Source organism: Mustela nigripes, chromosome X, assembly GCF_022355385.1.
Source record: "Mustela nigripes isolate SB6536 chromosome X, MUSNIG.SB6536, whole genome shotgun sequence".
NCBI lineage: Eukaryota > Metazoa > Chordata > Mammalia > Carnivora > Mustelidae > Mustela > Mustela nigripes.
Window position 1 is genome coordinate 123,580,564 of NC_081575.1, and position 13,124 is coordinate 123,593,687.

Here is a 13,124-nt window from a genome sequence, read left to right on the forward strand (position 1 = left end):
AAACATAGAGATGAACCTAGAAGCCCACACATCCGGCCTCGTTGAGCACGAGTTCATTGGAGGCTGCTGGAGTCAGTGGGGGAGACAACCTGTAGAGTGCGAGCCCCGTCTCTGTCAATGCCCTGCATGGGTTCCCTGTGACCCCAGGAACAAGTTACCCCAAACGGGTGGCTCAGACAGTGTCTGCAAAGGAGGCCTGGGGAGCTGAGGAAGGGTCCTCTGGGGGGCCCCAGAGCTGTGAGGGCATCAGTTTCTATGGTCCAAGCCCTGGTTTATGGGTGTTCAGATGGTGGCCCTGAGACACCCGCACTCACAGCGCAATGCACAAAGGTGGGTCTGTGTTTGGGGAGCGTGCAGGACTGGCACTGAGCCCCGAATAGTATGTCCTTCGGGGGCCTGGAGCTTTCCAGGGACCTCTGTCTGGTGCCCAGTGCCCTGCATGGGACAATGCCCCAGAGGACCCTGTGTCCTGCCCTTTGGTGTGCTCTGGTTTCAGGGAATGGATGTTTTCCGCGAAAAGGTGTACATGGGGGCCACAGAGCCTGGCGTCGTGGGGAGACCTGGCCTTGGGGCGTTGGGACCTTTACTGTGAGTGTTCCCGCTTCATGCACACACCACCATACTAACTGCCCAGGTCAGCTTGGCCGCTGGGGGTCCCGGACACAGACCCTGGGCTGCCCTCAGACCACCCTACCCCATAGAACACCTCCCCAAACCCAGAATTTATAAACCATCACTGGGTCCTGAAGACATGCATTCAGAAGAGGGACCTGCCTCCCAAGGCCTCAGGTCTGCACACACCATGCATTCTTGCTCACCTCGCGGCTCTCTGTGCCCTTATTTTGTTTGGGATGTGGGGGGCAGGCCTGACCCTGGGTCTCGCCTGCGACCCGAGAGCCCGTAACGCAAAAGGGCGATGTTCTCAAGAAACCACGAGTCACAGATGCTGTCTGTTCCCTTTGTCTGCATCCACGTTCCCAAGTCTGGGGGCCCACGCCCTCCCTGAGCTGTCCCTACCCCCACACGGGGGTTCTCGTGACCCACGGCTCGGACGACGGTTGAAGGCTGAGGATGGCCTCCCACCCCAGCTGCAAGCCTGTGCACCCCGTATCCCCCCCGGCCCCTTGAAAGGGAAAGGGGACGTCCCCACAGACAAGTTGATGGCAGAAAGAGAGACGCTGCTGTCTGGGCAGGGCTGCCCCTCTGTCCACCCACCTTGAGAAGGACCAGACCCTCCAGGAACGTGAGCAGCCCTGGGGTTTGCTTTTCAGACCCCCGGGCTGTGCTGTGGGACCTGAGGCAGTACTGAACCTCTCTGAGCCTTCCTCTCTGGCGTGAAAACCCACACGGCCTCTCCCGCAGCGTCTATAGGGATGAAATGCAAGACGTGCATGTGTGCACATGGGATCCTGGTAGAGTTTCCAGGAGAAAATCCGTGTTCAGACCGACACATTCGGGCTTAGAAGGGAGAATGTTTCCTCTAGGTCCCAGCGATGCCTCCGAGTTCATACTGTGTGTTTTGTATCCCGTGCACGCTACTATGTATCACACACAGACCGGAATAGACCATGTGCGACATCTTCCTGCAACATAGTCTCTGTTGTAGCTCGGCATGGCAGCAAAAGTTTGCCAGACTTTGGGAGACGGAAAGCTCCGGGTTTTCTTACTGACTTTAAAATTACCGACCCAGATCCTCCCGGCAGAATGTAGCATTGCAAAGCTTCGAAAAGCCTGCAAAAAGCCAGTCTTTCTCTTCTCCTTACGCACCATGGCATCAAGAGGAAGGGCTGTCACGCGCCAGAGGGCACGGAAGGCTCCGGAAGGCTGGTGTGCGTCCCACCCGGGGGGTTTTCATTCTGCAGGTGCCTCCGGGCTGTGTCTCTGTCTCTTTCTCTCTGCATCAGGAGAGGCTTTAAATTGGGGAGCCGAACGAGTTCTCCGGAAACTAGTCCCGCCACCCGGGTAAGCACCGGGGTTGCCGGAAAGTTTCGCACAGGTAGGTTTGATCGGAGGAGCAGCTGGTGACCCCGGAGACACATCGGCTCCAGGATCGTCCTGCGGATCCCGCCTCCCGAGCTGGGGGCTTGGAAACAGCGTGCGCTGAGACCCCGGGATGCGTATGGTCAGGGTGCCGGGTTTTCAGTGTATGGTTTTGGCCCCCGAATGTTTTGCTTCTGGTGTCTGCTTTGTTTTAATGACCACGCCCAGCACCACCCCCTTATCTTCTGTCCCCGGCTTTGGATTTAGATGGAGGAACATCTGTTCCATTTGGACGATGGGGCTCCAGGAACCCTGGGACACGTTATCTGCACGTTGGTGACCATAATGGACAGAACCTGCCGAAGATAATGCTGTCGTGTGAAATAGTAAGAAAATACACGGTACCGTGCCAGGCGTCTATGTGGAGGACACAAAATCCCTAATTCAAGAAGACACCTGCCCCCCACCCCGTGCTCCTGACCCCCCAATTCACAGCAGCCAAGACACAGTAGCCCCACACGTACCCGCTGGCAGATGAATGGATAAAACGGCCCTTGCTCCTAACTTACCTTGATGACAGCTCCTTCCATTGAGGACATGAATACAAGACGATAGAATCATCATCTCCTCTAGGTTTTTTTGAGCACCTTTGAGCTCATCCTGTGGGTCTTCCTGGAGGAGGTGGCAGAGATGGCTGGCTGGGGTTGGGGAGCATCCTGGACCTGTGGGCAGGAATCTGGGTCTTCTGCATCGGCCCATCCTGGTCTCCATGGACGTGCCTACGGTTGCATCTGGTTCTTGCTGTGGCCGCTGTTCTGTGGGAACATCTGCCCCCGTGTCTACCCTTCCATCCCAATTGCAGGCATAGGACTCACCTGGGGCTGACGTAGAGCTCCTGCATCAAGCACGGGGAACCAGTGGCCTCCTGCCCATGTCTCTCAGCTGGGTTCTGTGCCCCACTGAGGGATGAGAAAACATCCTCTCTCCATTGTGTCCCATGTGCCTTCATTTTGGTCCATGACACCCCATGGATACCCACTGTGGGTGCCACCAGCTCACAGCAGGGAAACCAGCAAAGGTCCCTGATGTCACCTCTCCCAACAATGATGCCGGCTCACCATTGGCCACGGCCAACCCCAAGGACATGAATCCCTAGACTCACACCAGGAAACCGTGAGGGCACCCTACATCTGCTTTTCTGTGGGGAAGACACATACACATACACATGGTATGTCAACCCATTACTGACCCCAAAAATATTTCTTAAAAACCCTCATGATGAGAGATTCGAGGCACAACCCCTCAGGGTTTCGGAAAGACTCATGAATGAACTCTTGTTATTGAATTGTGGAGAACGTCCACCCCTTATCTGCCGAGTGTGTATTTATAGGTTCTGACTCAAGGGGAACATGTCATGGGTTGAATGGAGTCCCCCCCGGCCCCAAACTCATGTCTACTCATCCCTGAGAATGCGACCTTCTTTAGAAATGGGATCTTTGCAAATGTAAGAGAAGGATCTCAGAGGAGCTCATGCTGGATCAAGGTGGTGCTGAATGCAATGACGGGTGTCCTCGTAAGAGACAGAACAGGAGACACAGATGCAGAGGAGAAGCCACATGCGGTCAGAGGCAGAGATGGGAGGGGCGTGGCCACAGCCCAGGGTGGCCTGGAGCTCCAGAAGTTGGAAGACAGAGGAAGTTCCTCCTGCAGCTTCAGGAAGGAGCATGACCCTGTCACGCCTGGATCTCAGCATCCCTGCCCCACCTGGACCTCAGAGGTCCTGCCCCACCTGGCTCTCTGACGTCTGGTCTACAGAGCTGGGGGGTAGGGGTGGGGATACATTTTGGTGGCTGTGGGCCACCTGGTTTATTTTGTTTGGCTACGGTTGCCCTTGAGGGAGTCACATCCTGACTATACCCCAAGCCCAGTGCAGCACCTCCGAGTCTGTTCCTCTCTCTGTCTTCCCATCTGCGCAAATCTTTCTCCCGCCATGAGAAATACGACTCCCATTATCCCCGTCAAACCCGTCCATTAGCTTACGCCCGGAATCCACAGAAAGCAGGTTCAGAATACACACGGCTTGCTGGAATGATGCTTGTTCAGCATTTCTGTGCGTTCAAAATTCAGCCATAAAAGCAGAAGTTTAGAAAAATCCCTCCGGACACAGCAGCCCTCATTTTAACCAAAGTCTCGGTCCATATTGGGAGGCCAGGATCGGTGAATCTTGTCACCCTGGAGACCAGGACTCGCAGATGCCTTCGACGGACGCGGATGTTACACGGGAGAGGGAATTAGGATTCTAATAGGAAAAAAATAAAAATGAAAAGAAAGCCCAGACGTTTGCCAGGCATCGCGGGGGGCCTCCGGTTCGGTTGGAAAAATACGTCGTAAAAATGCCAGTGTTTTGTACGCATTACTGCTTTCTACACTCTCACATTGTCTCCAATTAAAAAAAAAAAAAAAATCCCCTCAGATGACTATTTAAAGGCTCTTCATTGTCCTTCCCCGTACGCCTGCCAAGAAAACACGAATTTAAGAGGTGCTGAGCTCCATGGCCTGGGACCCTCCAAGCCGTAACTCAAAATCACTCCTTTACGAAGTCCTTAGCACCAAAATCCAGATCAACCCGTTCTAAAAACCCCAGACCGTCGCGGGCGTCCTCTTGCGAACTGTTTAATTTTAATAAGGAACGAGCCGCCGAGTTCCCGTTTTGTGATTTGCCGAGCAGCCCGGTCTCTCTCCTCGCTGCGTCTGGCACGGCACGGCTGGTGAGATCAAGGAAGCCGTAAAGAGGTAATTTTCCATTTTCCTCTGGCTCCCAGCCTGGATTTCATGTCTGGGTGGTCCCCGCCGGTCACGCTGGAAACAGGGGATTTGGGAAATGCGTCCGCAAATGTGGAGGACTTTTCAAGGTCTGCATCATGTGCGAGCGTGCCTTTGCTCCGACACCGTTTGCAGGGAAAGGGTCATGGACACGGTGTCTGGAGATTGCGTGTCTCGCACGGGGTGGCCCGCGGCTGAGGAGTTCTGTGCGGTCCCAGATTTCTCTGGATTCCTACAGATGTGAAACGTGAATGGCGTGGACCCATGACGACCGGCCCCGACCACCCTCCACTTGTTCACGTCAAAGACAATATTTTTTACGAACTCACTCACCTTCTCTAGAGGGTTGTTGAGGACCCCAGTTCCCCAGATCAGGGGAGACGCCGGTTCCAACCTGGATTCCTTCCCTTTGCAGAATGCACTTCTTGGGTCTTGTTGGAGCAAACGTTGGGTTTTCAGCTCGGGGTCTAGTCACTTGAATGACGGTGATGACGGAGCAGAAGCCACGCTGAGGACACACCAGAAGCCGGTACCCTACAACCTGGCTCCCGTGGGATATATGGGACATTCCTCAGGTGCTGCTGGCTGTCCTAAAGGAAAAACAAAAGGAAAACAATAGACACCACAATCCTACAAGACCTGAGTGTCTACAAATGTCCTAGTGTTCTACAAGGAAGAAGGTTTCTTATCCATAGTCCAACTTCCAAAGACCCATAACTCAGTTCCCTAAAATTGAGGGAAGCTGAAGCAGAGGAAATGAAATGTAAATCAAGTTAAATTTCTTCTAAACCCGAAGCTCATTGATAAGGACGGTGACAGCGGGAGTGTGACATTCCTCCATGAGCTTCCCAACTATCTTACTGTTCATGCCTTACTGAAAGGAAAAGCAAATCTTAACCTGGCAATGGCAAGTCCTCTGGTATCTTGTAGGGCCTCTTCTGCATAGGAAAGTTCTTTTGAAATGTCCCTTTTCATTACGTCCCCCAGCCCCATAGTCTATAACTAGTCATTCCTCATGACCTGGGGGCAGCAGCCCCTTCTGCACCCCCTGGGTCCTGTCCCTGCACTTCAATAAACCACCATTTTGCACCAAAGATGTCTCAAGAATTTTTCCTTGGTCATCAGCTCTGGATTCCAACCCACTGAACCTCACGCGTATCCTAAATCTTCATCAGAGGTGTCTGTGGGGCTGCGTTTCTGCCCAGAGTCCACGCCGCAGCTCCTTCCGGGTCCTGGCAGGATTCACCTGCTTCTCGTGCTGTGACTGCCTCTCCCTTTCCTTCTTCCCACCTTGGCAGGGCTCACGTGACAGACCCCATCACGTACATTCATCTCCCAATCTCGCAGCCGGTAAGTAGGTAATTATATCCATAGTCTGGCCGTCAGAACCTACACACGGGGGTGGCACCAAGGGGAGACGGTCCTAGGGGCCAAAATCATGATCATCGCGAAGATTCGACTGACTTTTTTTTTATTTCTTGATGGAACAGCCAACTGTCCACCATCCACTAAAATATCCATCCTTCCCCTGTCCCCACTTATGCATGGACATATTTGACTTTGCTTGATTCTTGCCCCCAATGCTTCATGCTTAAAATCACTTTTTTTTTTAAGTCTATTTACTTCTCTTTTTTTATTCTTTCTTTCTGATCTCTATGCCCCACGTAGGGCTCGAACTCACGACCCTGAGACCGACAGTACCACTCTTCTCAGACCAAGCCTGCCCGGCACCTCTCACTTGAATTTTATTTATTAATATTCCCCAGGGCACATACCATCTCCCCCTGCCTCTGCTTTTTTTTCTTTTTTCTTCTTCAAAAATCTCTGCGTCATTTTTCCTTCCATCCGCGTTCAGAAGCCGCGTTGCAAATCTCTTCATCATTTCTTCATCTTCAGACATTGTCTCTTCATGTCTCTGAGAGGCTCCGCTTGGCTTTGACTGGAAGTTCCTTCAGGGCCTCCCTCAGCCTCTCCACCGTCCACACAGCCGACCTGACCGTGTTTCATAGATACTCTTTTCTGTCCTTTTGCAAAAACATGCATTTTCTCAGCAGAGGATCTACACATGCTTCGTGACCCTTCTTCCTGGTGCCTCTGTTACCACAGTGCAGAAGCTGCTTCCAGTTGTCCCCGAGGAGCCCTGCTCCTGGTCAGCCCTCAGGACCCAACTGTGCCACAAACCCTGGGCTGCTGTGATTGGCCGGCATGGGTCACATGGCCAGCCCTGCACTCCAGACGATGCTCTCTGGAAGCAGGAGTTCCCTGACAGGTACAAGGCAGAGAAGCCTACCCTACAGATGTCACCTGGACAGATCGCTCTGACTTTATGGAGTAGACTCTGAGCTTCCCAGATGGTGGTGCCAGGCACGTCTGGGAGCCAGACCAATGGTTACAGACATCACACACCTTATACCTCTTCTCCACAAACTGCAAATCTGGGTGCCTCAGACACGTCTGTGTGTTAGAACGAGTTCACCTTTGTTCCACCCATGTGATTTGTTTGCTGAGACATGTATTAAAATGAAGGAAATCCTCTTTCCTTGGGACAAACTTGGGATTTTTTACCACCCCTGCCTCTAATTGCTGGACCCTAAAATGCTTTGCAACACATCTTCTGTCAACATGTTGGTTCAAGGGCCGTCTGGCTAGCACGTGTATGAAGCACTGGATTCTTGATCTTGGGGTCATAAGTATGAGCCCTCTGTTGGGTGTAGACCTTATGTCAATCAATCCATCAATCATCAATCAAAAAATCAATAGAAATAGTCATCTCAATAACTGTATTTGTTATTATTATTGTTTTTTATTTTGGACTCTCTCCAATTTTATACCCAAATCACTTCCCAGAATTTGGGTATGATTGACCCTCTCATGTCCCAGCTCTGTACAGAGCCCCCTAACTGTGGCTGTGGGTTCTCTGTGAAAAAAAATGGGGGACCCCCAAAGATGGAAAACATCGTGTCTTTCTGGTTTTAGGGTATATTGCATTTGTGAAGCATTTCATATTTTTTTTCAAATATTTATTTTTTCAAATATTTATTGCATATTTATAGATATGCACACATACCTACTCACATGTATTTGTTTACTATATGAGTTTTGCAGCTGTTTGAAATGACAATGTTTATAGAATATAATGATCTGATTTGGGTGACATAACGTTATCTATGCCGATCATTGGCTTTGGAGATAAAGTCCCTCTCAACAGGGATACGAGGGTCTCGGTTTCTCACCATGGTTTTCTTGTCCACGGGGTGCAAATCTAGAAAGAATGAGCTACCCTAGAGCTTTCTGGAACGTTCAGTGCTTTCTCACAGTGACGTATGTAGCTATGAGACCATCAGGCATTTACATCTTCAGTGTATCTGTGATTTCCTTCCTGGGTATGGGGGGACAGCGAAAATAGATTATTCCCAAATGCCTAATTCACTGGACAGAACGAGCTTTCAGACAGCATCCTGTCTCCTCCGTGACAGACTTCTGACTTCTCAGTTTTGTGTTCCCTCGTGCTTTCGGATCTTTCCGTTCTGACCCACGAGTGCCTGCCTCCCAGATTGGAACTTACAGCTTTGATACAGCATCCATCCACTGGCTGCCTATTCTGGTTCAAGACGTCCAATTCAAACGCCCAATTTTGTCCGGCAATAGGTCCCTTTGTTTGCAGAACGTTGGTTGTGTTCTTCCAAATTCCTGCTTTGACTGCCTTTTTGAGAAGGACCCATCCTCCCCAACCACAGATAGGAATGGGAGTGTTGGAAAATTCTCTTCTCTCCACTGTGCGTGTGGAGGGGTTTCCCACCTACTCCGAAGCGCTGTCATTTTTGGTTTTTTGGTTGTATCTCAGGCACTTTTGTAAGTACTGTGTGGTTCTTGTGAAGGCATTGAAGGCATCTCCAATAGTGGTTTTAGGTCTTTATAGTTGGGGATCGGAACCAAGTGTCCCATGCTTCACGGAGATGGAGGTTTCAACTAGACAAAGCTACCTCCTGAGCTTAGCTTTGCTTCAGGACAATGAGAATGGTAGGTAATTCGGTGATGGGGGTGGGTTCATGGTGTCCCCCCAAAATAATGTCCATGCAGAACCTCAGAACAGGACATTGTCTGGAAATAAGGTCTTTGCAGATAAAGGGAAGGATCTGAGATGAGCTCATTCTGGACCAGGGTGGCCCTAAATCCAAGGACAGTGTCCTTGTAAGAGACAGAAGAGGAGACACAGACACAGAGGAGAAGCCATGGGAGGGACACGACCACCAGCCCAGGGACACCTGGAACCCCAGAAGCTGGAAGAGGCAGGAAGGACCCTCCTTGGAGCCTCTGGAAAGAGTGTGCCCCTGCCCCACCTGGATCTCAGTCTCTGGTCTCCAGAGCTGGGGGAGCACAAAGCCCTGTTGTTATAAGCTCCCCTAGTTTGGGGTCCTTTGCTACGATTGCCCTAGAAAATCAAGTCAGCACTTTTGCAGAATGCTTTAAATGACAACGGTGTCCCCGAGATCCCCTCTTGCATCCTAGCTCTCTGATGCAAGAAAACAAGAGCCCTGGTCTGAGCCTGGACCCAGCCTGCCCCTTCGATGTGGGACCCTGATCTTCAAAGGGAGACAGAAGAGCCCTGGTAACTAATGACTGTGTGAGGCCAGCACCAACCCAAGCCATATGGAGAAAGCTTTCAGGTCCACATGCAGAGCCGTCCCCAGGCTTCACAGCCACTGGATCCTGGTGAGGAAAGAAGCGAGGAAGATGGGCTACGTTAACCTCACCCCCCCTCCCCAAATCCAGTCTCCCCACTGGTAATGCTGTCACGAGCAGCTCTGGTTTCCACAAAACCCCATCACAGAGCATCCTTCTGCCTGAGTCACATTCTTCACACCCCAAGACAGTTCGGCTCATGGACCCGAAGGAGTGTTTGGGACACTGCTCCAAAACCGAGTCTCCAGGAGCAGCCCATGTTTCCAGAAGTTCTCAAGAGGAATCTCTATGCAACGATAGCACTGAGGTTTGAATTGCAGCAGAGGAAAAACATGTCCCACACACTTTTAGATTCTGTCCTGGGGGGCTGTCAATTAAACCGAGAGTATACATTTCCAAGAGGAAAGAAAAAAAGAGTTGATTTAGGCATTCAGTGTGCACACACACAAGAGTTCAGTGATGAGTATACGGAGGGCAAAAGCATTCTCTTCCCACCTTGGCCTCTCTGGGTGGGGTCCTTTCAATGACACTGGCTACAGGTGTATCAATAAGAGGAAACCCAAGTAGACGTTTATTAACGTTACATCACACTTGCCCACGAGAGTCTCCAGGGATGAGTAACTCCAAGGGGTGGTTAGAAGGGGCTTATATACCTTTTCAGGGTAATCGGAGGCAGAGGGATTTTGGACTCCTATGCTAGGAAAGCCAGTTATGGGAAAGTGACCAGGACAGGACAGTGACCAAGGGTGTTTCGTAGTCTTTGTTGCGCAGATTCAAGTCCTCACCTCCTCTATCGATAAGGGTTGTAAAGAGGGGCTCCTCTTCTAGGTGGGGGGCAGGGAGAGCTCTACAAGGGGACATTTTGTTTATAAATGTGAATTTTCTTTGGAAAGGGGTGCCCCATTCCTAGAGCATCTCCTGCTTCTCCTGGTTCTCAACATCCTTTAAGCTCAAAATAATCCACATTTTGGGGGCGGCGTGTTGGGGTCCCCATCACGGGTGGCTGACTGGGTGGCTATAATCAGGGGTGTCTCTACCCTCCTAATAGGTGGCAGAGTGGGAGTGGGGAGAAAAAGCCCTTATAGGAACACAAATGACTTTTGGGACCCCTCAGTGGGTTTTCTGAGATTAAAGATCAGGTAAGAGACGTTGCAGTGATGTTGGTCTAGACACCCATGAGTCGTCTCTCCGCATCTCCTGCTGGGCCGTAAAGTGGCCTGGACAAGGGATTTGGGTGGGTCTTACTGATTTCTGCAGGCCTGGGCGGAGAGCCAGACAGAAGAGGAATTTATGGAATTCGGCTTCCCAGGAGCTGACGGAGGCAAGCTCCCCCAAGAAGGCTTCTTTGTGCCTCTGCCTTCAGCTCAAAATAATCTTGACACCAGCTCCGGGGCACAAAGGGCAAAGGAAGGGGGACAAAAGTGAAGCCATGAATTCTGGAGGGGTGGGGGAAGCGTATTTGGGGTTTCTTTGAAAAGCCACAGACAGAAACCTTTCTGGGGAATGTTGTTTTCTCTCCTCTGCAGGAAGTGGGGCCACATGACCCTTGGTGTCCCAGGAGGGGGCAGGGCGGCCTGACTTCCCATCCGGAGGGGACAGAGGGGACTTAGGATGCCACACCACATAAGCTCCTTCCTCTCCAAGGCCCATGGGACAGGTGTGCCAAAACTATGCGAAACCAGCCCCCAAATAAAGAAACACCCACAGCAAGGTGATCCAATAGCATTAAGACATATGTATGGCTCAGTTACGCTAAAACTAGGCCAAATCGTCCCCAAACACAAAAAAGATAATTCTGCCCATCACCAAAAGATAACATAGAGAAGATATATGGGACAGTTGCACTAAAATTATGCCAAGCTGTCTCCCCCAAATTAAAAAAAAAAAAAAGATAGTCTCCCTGTAACAAAATAATCAGATAGTATTAAAAATATATATATATATATTTAAAATTTAATAGTTTAAATAGTTAAAATTTAAGTTTAGTAGTCCAACTGTCCTGTATATATATATAGGATATATATATGTATTTTATATATAAAATATAAAAAATAAAATTATATATATAAACATTATATATAAAATATATATTTAAATTATATTAATAAACATAAATAAATATAATAAATGTATTTATTATATATTTATTTGTAATAAATATATATAATTAATAAATATATAATAAATGATAAATAAATATATAACAAATAAATAAATAATAAATATATTAAATATATAATATTAAATAAATATTAAATATATAATATATATTTGTGTTTTATATAAATATATATTATATATATAATTACATATATATAATTACATATATTATATATATTATATACTATATAATATATATTATATTATTTTATTATTATATATTATAATACATTATATATATATTCCATATATATTGGACAGTTGGACTAAAATATTAAATTGTCCCCCAAATTAAAAAAAAAGATAATTTTGCTAATAACAAAATGATTGCATCACATTGGAAATATATATGGGACCGTACACATGAAAAAAAGTACATATATATATATATATATATATGGGAGAGGTGCTAAAACAGTGCAAATCATTCCCCACATAAAGAGATAGTTCCGCCAGTAACGAAATGCTCGCATAGCATGAAAAATCGATCTATTTATGACCGATGTGTTAAAACTATGTGGATCATCGTCCACATAAGGAACCATATTTCTGCCAGGGACAAAATGATGGGGTAACATTAAAAACTACATAAAATTATTTTATTAATATAAGAGCAGCGGGATGCTCTGGTGCCTCTGTTCACCGTGGGACCAAGAACTATTTGAGGAAGGTAACAAAAACATCATGAGAGATTTGGGGCAAATTCCTGCAGGAACTGCAGTTTTTTTCTCCTCCACCCCGAAGCTTAAAATCCCTCCCAGGGAGACCCTCCCCCAATCCAGGTGGGGTGGGAGGCAGGGGTGCAGGACGCTTTCTCCAAAGGCCACGTGTCTCCTGGTCACCCCTGCGCCCCCTCCTGTCAAAATGTGCCCAACGCAGGCAACTGTCCCTGGCTCTCATCAGCCTCTGGGGCCCCAGTCCAGAGTGTGTCCCCCTGCATTTCCCGACATCAGAGGTTTGCATTCCCGGCTGGTCAGATGCCGCTGGAATTCTCAGCAGCGTCCGATGGGTCTTTAAAACGCTGACCGTCTTCATTCCCCTGCATCTGGGACGCTCCCTCTGGGTTTTGAAGTGTCCCCGGTGGAAGGTCCTTCCCGTCTGCCCTCGGGAGTGTTTTCCCAGGTCCTTCATTTGATGCTCTCCTAAGTGCGATCTTTTCTGTTACATTTTACCTCTCCTTGTTTCTTTTCTGTTCCTTTCTGGCCAGTGGGTAGGATAATGGATACTTTGTATATTGATTCTGTATTTGGTTCTTGTGGGATATGCTGCCTCAGTCCTCCAGGTTTCCTTTTATTTATTCTTTCTTTCTTTCTTTTTTTTTTTAAGATTTTATTTATTTATTTGACAGAGAGAGATCACAAGTAGGCAGAGAGGCAGGCAGAGAGAGAGGAGGAAGCAGGCTCCCCGCCGAGCAGAGAGCCCGATGGGGGGACTCGATCCCAGGACCCTGAGATCATGACCTGAGCCGAAGGCAGATT